General features: G+C 34.9%; 1 long non-coding RNA gene across 2 annotated transcripts; it reads right to left on the bottom strand.

Annotated features, from left to right (window-relative positions):
- Positions 1–2,874: 2,874 nt before the first annotated feature.
- On the bottom strand, positions 2,875–3,986 carry LOC148696287 (uncharacterized). Of its 2 annotated transcripts, XR_015963820.1 has the most exons (3): positions 3,427–3,986; positions 3,222–3,340; positions 2,875–3,134 (listed from the first exon to the last, which is right to left on the bottom strand). It is a non-coding gene; the product is annotated as an uncharacterized LOC148696287 (long non-coding RNA). The 2 variants fall into 2 exon arrangements; XR_015963819.1 differs by lacking the exon at positions 3,427–3,986 and having other exon boundaries at positions 3,222–3,420.
- Between the last annotated feature and the right edge of the window lie 4,356 nt (positions 3,987–8,342).

Consider the following 8,342-nt stretch of genomic DNA (forward strand, 5'->3'; position numbering starts at 1 on the left):
CTTTTAGGTACCCACAACACCTTTTTATTTTTGTGTGTGCCCTCTGCTTACTCACAAAAGATATCACTAGCGTATTTGCCTTTTGAACGAACCAAATTATTAGATGGGAAATTTGAAGTTATTGTGTATTTGCTCAACATTATAAGTTCCGTCTAATAATCATTTATATTTAATCTATACGAAATTCATCTAAACTACGGGGAGGAGGATTTGAACACGAGACTACAGGTGCATGAGCAAACTTCTTAACCAACTGAGCTATAAGTCACTTGCAAATACATAATGGTTATCAAAAGTACCCATAAGTTCTTCAAAGTGGAAACTTTCAAAAGTAAATACTTTTTCTCATCTTTCTTTGATGAACCATGGATTCTTGTTATTACGTTTGCTCTAAATTTTGATTAATACTAAGTACAATAGGTTTGCTAGTGTTTTTCTTAACCTATTTCACACCCATTAATCGTTTAGCTCCCTTCGAATTTCCAAATTTGTCAAAAGTTAAAGTCCTTACGATATGACGAATTGAGAAATCGGATTTAGAAACCTTGAGATACTTTCATGCATGTACCATGCACACTATTCAGTGAGGCTAACCACTGATGGCCTATGTAGCATTCATCTCAGTGAACAGATTTAAAACTAGTTTGGTATTGCTATGCTTTTTAAGAAAAACTGTTTTTGATGTACTATAAAAATAATCAGCTGTAAAATAAAGCAGTTAAGTATTTGGTAAAATTTTATTGTAAAAGTGATTTTAACAAAACAAACAATGTTCAAGTGTTTGGTAAACTTTATGTAAAACTATTGTGACTATGTTAAATGACTAGAAGAGTATAATGTTAAATGTGAAATAATAATTTATTGGGTAAAGTACAAAAAATTACCTCAACTATTGGGGTCACGACAGTTTTATACCTCATCTTTTAAAATTGATAATGTCATACCGCATCTTACGAATTTGTGACAATGTCATACCTCCGTCAATTTTTCTGTTAAGTGCTGACGTGGCAAGAGACTGGGGTGTGAAACTGTCGTGACCTCAATAATTGAGGTAATTTTTTATACTTTACCCTAATTTATTTTATTTATTATTTATAATTTCATCTTCAATCTTCATCATTTTCGGGTCACAACTCAAGATTCAAATCCCTCCCCTCCAACCCTTTGTTCTCTCCCCTTCCCAATCATCAAAATCTCCGGCGGATTTCACAGCTTAAGATCCAAATCCCTCCCCTCCAACCCTCTGGTCTCTCCTCTTCCTAATCACCAAAATCAAACGAGACCCAATTGTTAAAACCCGAAATACCTGACAGGTGACAGTGATTTTAGAATGGGCCTCGTATCCGAGGGGACTACGGGCGCGGTCAAAATTGTTGACGATTATGGAGATGGTGGCCTTGGTGATTCCGTTGTGGCCTTGCTTGTAGACGAGCTGCTAGAGGTTGGCGGTGTGAACTTGCTGCAAATTGGTAATTCTCAAGACGAAGCAGATAGAGTCAAGGATGTTGGACTTACCCGACCCGTTCAGACCCGTTATGGCATTGAAAAATGCGTCGAACTCAAGCACCACCGTCCTCCTTGATGTACATATTCGGAATGGATTTCAGCACGAAGACAGAGAATTCCCATCTGGGTTCTTTTTCCTCCGTCTTGTCTCAGTCGCCGAAGAAGAAATTGTTGTTCGAATCCGCGTGCTCTGGGCTCTAGATTATGAATTCTACCTGGATTTTCACGAGTTGTCTCTCTGTGTCAGTGAATGGAGCTCTCTGAATTCGACCTTGGTAATCAACAATCATTCCTTCATCCCGGATATCTTCAGCTTGCATCAAGTGCTGAACTCAACTCGCTGAGGGGCCTTGTCCTCTCGAACAATTGGATTCGATGAGGGAAGTGAGAAGGAGAAAGAAGGTATAATTGGGTTTAAGAAAATTTTATTAAGCTTTACTGTTCATCCGCCTACTTCGAAAAAAAAGCTAGTTTTGAGAAGTAGCAAAATGCTGCTTCCATTTTTCTACTTATTTTGGCTGAAACTTTGAAAAGAAGCACTTATTTTTACATTTATCAAACACATTTTACACCCCAACTTTTTTTCATAGCTGTTTTTTATTATAATTTCAGCTGTACCAAACTGGTTCTCAGAACTCTCTTTACGCTTAAACAGATTTAGATCTGGGGCCTCTCTCTCTCTCTCTCTCTCTCTCTCTCCAAAGCTTTTCGCTCTCGAGCGATACCTCCCCCTCCCTCCAAATGCTAACCCTAGATTGAGTTCCCTCCCTTTCTACTCAAACCTTTGTCTGCGCGGGACATTTGTGTTCTTCTATGTTACTGAAATTTATTTTCAAGAAACGAAATTCATGAAAACCTGTTTAGTGTTTACAAGCTGTTTTCTTTTCCTATTTTTACTTTCACAGTTTAACCCATCGTTATAGGATAAAATTGCTTATATCGCTAACTTTTTGTTGGGATGAGTTTAAATCTATCACCCAGAAACAAAAAAAAGGCCCGATAGATTCCGAGACTTTATTACTAGCCAAAGCCCGGCAGCTTGTGAGAATCCTCTATTCATAGAGTAGATGCTAGTTGTGATAATTCCACTCATTGCCTGTCATAAACGAAAGACTTGTAGCAATTATCTTTTCGATTGTTTTCTTTTCCTCCACATGCATTGTATAATTCGCACGGGATGGCATGATGGCTATGTATGCAATTTGACATCTCAATTAATTATCTGTTAATTTCTAGGATTGGATTGGAATAGATAACTTTAGAATTTTAGGCATATTAAAGGTAGGGGAGAATGATTTCACCGTACATACGTTATAATCAGAATCATCTTTCCCTTTAATTCATACAAATGGCTAATGGTTACCAAAGTTTTCAAGATAGATGATCTTTGTATGATTATAAAAAATGAACTCAATAACAAACCTTTATCTAATGGTGTTTTACCGGACTAACTTATCCTAGAAAATACGTTGTCCAAACAAACAAATAATAGAATGAACTCAAAATTTTAAATGAAAAAAAATGAGAGGAGAGGTGTGCAAATGCAGCATTACGAGAGAAAGAAAGATAACTCCTCCCTCACAGCACCATTTAGTAAAATTGTTTGTGCATCTGGCGTAGACAAAATTCTGCAAACAAACAGCTAGATTTCAGGGTTCAAAGAATGTAAAGGGAAAACAATTGTTGAAAAATTAGTGAAATTTTATTTTTATTACCTAGCTCTCCACTAGCCGCAGAACAGGATTCTAGAACTCGGGATTACTCGTTTTGTCACAAACTGGCAGAATATCGTGCCCCATGCATACAACCCCACAGTCAGGTCTCATTGACTAGCCTGCACAAAACAATTCTGAGATTTAATAATAATCTATGATCACAACGCAAATTAATTAAAGGGGAAAACCAATAAGGAAGACGGACCAAGATATCAAGTTACTGAGCAACCATCTATACAATCACGGAAAGCTTATCCTAACCAAGACAACAGGTTTGCTTCACAATACCATTGCCAGAACCACAATTTTGCAACCTGAGATTTCAACTTCAGACTTAATATTCCAGCATAAACACAAAGCAGCTTTTTATATCATTTCATAAGTAGGTTTACATATAACAAGCAAATTAATGCAAGCACTAAATGTTGATTTCCAACACGAGGAATTAGAAGGAAGACAAGAAGCATCTTGGAGATTCTCTAGTTGTGTGGTACTGGTATCGAACTACGTACAAGGAACAAATCATCGTATGATACTTATGATTTATGGATACAAAGATCAACACCATTGTGTTCCATGCAGAGCTAATCTAGTTATCAGAACTTGCCACACTAGTTTAAGGATTAACAGCACTAATATTTTGATCTAAGCCATTGGTTCTACTGACAAAGTTCTTGATCCTAAACCATTTGAAACCTTCTTACAAAAGAAGTTTTAATTTCAGAACATATTTCTCTCGCTTTCTAGCTTCACCTCCTTCTTTGGTTCTGGATTCCTATCTTGATTTGCTAGCGTTGCAATTTTTTTCTAGTTGGTCACTGGATGGTGGATATAATTTTAAGTTTTGGCTGCACGATTATCTCAGTTTGGAAGCATTTTAGAGTGTTTTAACTGCTATCCAGATGCATGTTTATAATTTAGATTTGTTTCTTAATCAATTGTTGTTAAAATTTGTATGTTACCGGAATAATTAGTTGCAAGATTAAGGAAGAACAAAAGGACTTTGAAAGTTTTCAGAGTCTGCAAAACATGGCAGCAGCACTGTGATTTCATTCAATCATCATTTTTCAAAACATTCTTCGTTCTTATCAGCAGGTACTGCAGCTAGTACAAGTCCCTTAAATGGAGAGCTGAATATATGAATCACAGCCCTACATGTTGGATATACGTCAACAATCTATGATAAAATTATATATGCTAATAAATAATAAATGCAAATAGGAACTTAACAGAGTATAAACAACAAATTAACGTTGAACAGAAATATTGAAGATTGAGGCTTGCGTACCGCAATGTCCTTGAAACAGAAATTTCGTCCTTACTCAGTGCTTGTAGTTCTACGGACGTCTGCTTCACCAGGATTCAACGATCAAGTCAGAATTCCAACATCCAAAAAATTGACTTATGGCGAATTTCGATGTGGTTCTTTCAGTATGAATGTTTTGGATTATAGAAGAAGAATTGTTTTTTCTGTGTTCTAAATGTCATGCAGATGAATGTATATATAATATGATTATATCTGTTTGCAACAGGTATGAGGAAGTGATGCATCTATTAGGAGACATCTTCTCAAAGGGGTGTTGTGCTAGCTCTCTGCGTTTTTTTCATTGGCTTCAAACTTCATCTGAAAAGATAAGCATGTTCAAAAATAATTTAATTAAATTCAAAATTAATTAAAAAATTTAATTCTCAAAGCCCAAGAGTGCCAAGGCCCAAGACCCATCTTTTGACAATTAATTATATATTAATTATCAAATAATTATCAATTTATGTACCAATTTAAGTATTTTGGCACCACGCCATTCACAGACACAGATTGTTGATCCATTAATGTTTCAAGATTGTTGAATATATGTCAACAATCTGTGATAAAATTATATATGCTAATAAATAATAAATGCAAATAGGAAATTAACAGAGTATAAACAACAAAATAATGTTGAACAGAAATATTGAAGATCAAGGCTTGCGTATCGCAATGTCCTTGAAACAGAAATTTCGTCCTAACTCAGTGCTTGTAATTCTAGGAACACCTGCTTCACCAGGATTCAACGATCAAGTCAGAATTCCAGCACCAGAAAAATTGACTTCTGGCGAATTTTTATGTGGTTCTCTCAGTAAGGATGTTTTGGATTATATAAGAAGAATTGTTTGTTCTGTTTTCAAAATGCCATGCAGATGGATGTATATATAATATGATTATGTCTGTTTGCAACAGTTATGAGGAATGGATGCATCTATTGGGAGACATCTTCTCAGAGCGGTTCTGTGTTCTCTGCGTTTTTTTCATTTGCTTCAGACTTCATATGAAAAGACGAGTTTGTTAAAAAATAATTTAGTTAAATTCGAAATTAATTAAAAATAATTAATTAAACAACTTAATTCTCAGAGCCCAAGAGCCCCAAGGCCCAAGGCCCATCTTTTGAGATATATATATATATATATATATATATATATATATATATATATATATATATATATATATATTACCAATTAATTATCAATTTAAGTATTTTGGCACAGTGTCATTCACAGACACAGATTGTTAAATATATGTCAACAATCTGTGATAAAATTATATATGCTAATAAATAATAAATGCAAATAGGAAATTAACAGAGTATAAACAACAAAATAATGTTGAACATAAATATTGAAGATCGAGGCTTGCGTACCGCAATGTCCTTGAAACAGAAATTTCGTCCCTACTTAGTGCTTGCAGTTCGAGGGATGTCTCTTCACCAGGATTCAACGATCAAGCCAGAATTTCAGCACCGGAAAAATTGACTTCTGGTGAATTTCTGTGTGGTTCTCTTAGTAAGGATGTTTTTTTATTATAGAAGAAGAATTGTTTGTTATGTGTTTTAAATGCCATGCAGATAGATGTATATATAATATGATTATGCCTGTTTGCAACAGGTATGAGGAAGGGATGCACATGTTGGGAAACTTATGAGAAAGGGATGCACATGTTGGGAGACATCTTCTCAGAGGGGTCCTATGCTCTCTGCGTTTTTTCATTAGCTTCAGACTTCATCTGAAAAGATGAGTCTGTTCAAAAATAATTTAATTAAATTCAAAATTAATTAAAAATAACTAATTAAAGAATTTAAATCTGAGTGCCCAAGAGTGCCCAAGGCCCATCTTTTGACAATTATATATATATATATATATATATATATATATATATATATTAATTATCAATTTAAGTATTTTGGCACAGCGTCATTCACAAACACAGATTGTTGATCCATTTATGTTTCAGGATTGTTGATTATATGTCAACAATCTGTGATAAAATTATATATGCTAATAAATAATAAATGCAAATAGGAAATTAACAGAGTATAAGCAACAAAATAATGTTAAACAGAAATATTGAAGATCGAGGCTTGCGTACTGCAATGTCCTTGAAATAGAAATTTCGTCCCTACTCAGTACTTGTAGTTCTTGGGACGTCTGCTTCACCAGGATTCAACGATCAAGTCAGAATTCCAGCATTGGAAAATTTGACTTCTAGCGAATTTCTATGTGGTTCTCTCAGTAAGGATGTTTTGGATTATAGAAGAAGAATTGTTTGTTCTGTGTTCTAAAGCCATGCAGATGGATGTATATATAATATGATTATGCATGTTTGCTACAGGTATGAGAAAGGGATGCATTTGTTGGGAGAAATCTTCTCAGAGGGGTGTTGTGCTCTCTGCGTTTTTTTCATTGGCTTCAGACTTTATCTGAAAAGATGAGTCTGTTCAAAAATAATTTAATTAAATTCAAAATTAATTAAAAATAATTACTTAAAGAATTTAATTCTCAGAGCCCAAGAGGCCCAAGGCCCAACGCCCATCTTTTGACAATTTTGTATATATATATATATATATATATATATATATATATATATATATATATATATTAATTATTAATTAATTATCAATTAATTAGTACACTCCAAAGTCCATCCTTAAGGGTGAGCGCACTTTTATTATCCAAGACCTATCACTCCAATCACTTTCTATAAGCGACAAAGCCTTATAAAGTAAGGAAACCTTTTGGGAATGCCCAATGTGGGACAATGAAATTTCTACTCAAAATTTCCAACAATAGCCCACATTTGAGTTGAAATTTCATTCAAACTCCAACGATGACCCCACATTTGAATGCAAATGTAAATGCAAATGTATGACTCGGCTGCTAAAACTGAGAAAGAATAGACATGATATGCATCGGGTGAAGTGTCTTTTGGACTTGAACTTACCCTAGTGAAAACATATCGGGTTTAGTTGGTGGCGCAGTGAATGTGGAAGATCTTGAACTGTTCACCGTAGTAGTAAACCGAGACAATATGGTACACATATATCACGTCTGCCACACGTCAATTCATACAGTTGTGTTCATTTTGGCCCTGAACCCGGATTTCATAGAAGCTTTAGAGAATTTAGCCATTTCAATTCTCATAAATGCGGCCCCATTTACTCTTATATAGGTAACATTAATTAAGAATAGTCTGCCATATTCCTCTTGATAACAAGATATTAATGTCATTAAATGTATAAAGCATAACCCCTCAAACTCAACAGACAACACACATTTTATCATAAGAATGGGTAAGTTGTGTGTTCAACTTTTGAATCAAACTCAACCAGTTTGCCTATTGAACCTGGAAAATCGGATCCCCCAATCAGCTAGATTAGGTTTCCGTCCAATTCAATTCATTGATTGGCTTGAGACTCATTCCTCTCGATGTAAATAATACTTGCTCTCTTGATAGGCCTTTTGTCAAAGGATCAGCTATATTTTCCTTTGACTTTACATAATCAATGGATATTATTCCATTGAAGAGCAACTTCTTAAGAGTATTATGTCGATGCCTGATATGTCGCGACTTTCCATTGTATACAAGACTTTTGGCCCTTGATTGTGCGGCCATACTATCACAATGTATACATATAGCAATTACAGGCTTTGGCCACACTGGAATATCCTCCAGAAAATGTTTGAGCCTCTCGGCTTCATCTCCAGTCAAGTCTAAAGCTATAAACTCTGACTCCATGGTGGACCGAGCTATACATTTCTGTTTAGAGGATTTCCATGATATTGCTGCACCTCATAAGGTAAAAAGATATC

This window comes from Pyrus communis, chromosome 6, assembly GCF_041283825.1.
Source record: "Pyrus communis isolate YQ-2024b chromosome 6, ASM4128382v1, whole genome shotgun sequence".
NCBI classification, from domain to species: Eukaryota; Viridiplantae; Streptophyta; class Magnoliopsida; order Rosales; family Rosaceae; genus Pyrus; species Pyrus communis.